Source organism: Phyllostomus hastatus, unplaced genomic scaffold, assembly GCF_019186645.2.
Source record: "Phyllostomus hastatus isolate PE091 unplaced genomic scaffold, TTU_PhHast_1.1 phas_scaffold_60, whole genome shotgun sequence".
NCBI classification, from domain to species: domain Eukaryota; kingdom Metazoa; phylum Chordata; class Mammalia; order Chiroptera; family Phyllostomidae; genus Phyllostomus; species Phyllostomus hastatus.
Window position 1 is genome coordinate 16,162,119 of NW_025334038.1, and position 1,483 is coordinate 16,163,601.

Sequence of the window (1,483 nt, forward strand, 5' to 3'; positions counted from 1 at the left end):
ATGCCTCTAGTACAGGGCTCTTGTCCATCCCAGCCAGGCTGAGGGTGTGGGACAGTGATATGTCTCCTCTGTAAGTCAGTCTCTCTGCACTGGTGTCACTGGCTGATGTGAAGGAATAAGAATTGCCTATGATCAGCATACAACTTGTAGATGTTGACAGAAAAACATCCTGCATTAAGTGGTTCTGTTACTATGTTATTTTTGTATAAAGTCTTTTTTAAAAAATTACCATTGCTTTTCCCCCATCATTATCCATTAAATAAACTCATACTCCTTACCCCAAGCAGGACACTTTAAGGGCTGCTTCTTTATGGGAGAATTTTACTTTACCCTCATCCTGGGGTCAGGACACCAACCATTCTCCATTGAATGCCATACTCACCCCAAGTCTGACAAGCAGGGCATCTGTCTCTCTAGGAATGACTCAACCTCAGGAGTAGAAAGCTCAGAAAGGATATCCAAGAACTTTGGTGGCTCAGGGCTCAGGAGGCTGTGCAGGTGGGGGTCACAGAGTCCTGGGAAGGACTACCTCCAAGTATCACCAGGGCCCATATTCCTTGTCATGGCCATATGTCTGTCTCCAGCCTGATGTCGGGGGAGGTCCTGAAGGCTGGAAACCTGGGTGTGGAATTTGGCAGGCCTCAGAGTTTGCTGGTTGAGGCACCTGGGGCAAGGCAAGCTCTCTGATCTTCATGTGACACACATGTTAAATGGAAGCCATTTCCACTCAGCCTGGCTTATGGTGAGGATCAAAAGAGACAAGTGGCTCCTCAATTAAATATTGCTACACAAAATGTGGGTCTCTGGTTCTGTCTCTGATGGTCTACCTTTCTGTCACTCTTGCCCACTTAGACCTGGGGTCTTCCTCACCCTATGACCTGATTAAAAACAGGAAGTAGGAGGATGGAGCTGAGTTGTGTGTGTGTGTACCACCATATGTGACATGGCATCTGTGGATGTTCACAAGATTGAGAGGCAGCAAGGAGAGTTGTCCCTACATGTGTGAGGAGCACAGTTGCCTCTGTAATACCTGTGACATACAGAGGCAATGCTATGAGGGAAAGAGGACTAAAGAATCAGCTTTCTCACTCAGATGCTCAGAGGCTGAAGGGCAGGAAGAAGCCAGTTGACAAGTGAATCTTAGGGAGTTTTTTCTCTATAGTTTCAGGTGGATAGTGAGCCCCACCAGCTAGAGGCACAGCTGGGGAGCCAGCACCAAATCCAGAGGCAACTGGATGCCTAACCCAGCAGCAGCCGGAGCATCTGGAGCCCATACCAGCAAACTCTGAGCACCTCTGCCCATACCAGCAGAACTGCGCAGAGTACTCACACAGCTCAGTGGCCTGATTGCTAATCTGGAGAGGATGGCCAAGGATGTGCATGCCAGTACACTGAAGGTGCACCCCAAGGCCCTACCCAAGGATGGGGTTTTCCACAGGAGATGACATGGGTTGGTCACATAATGCTGCTACAGCAAAGTGGG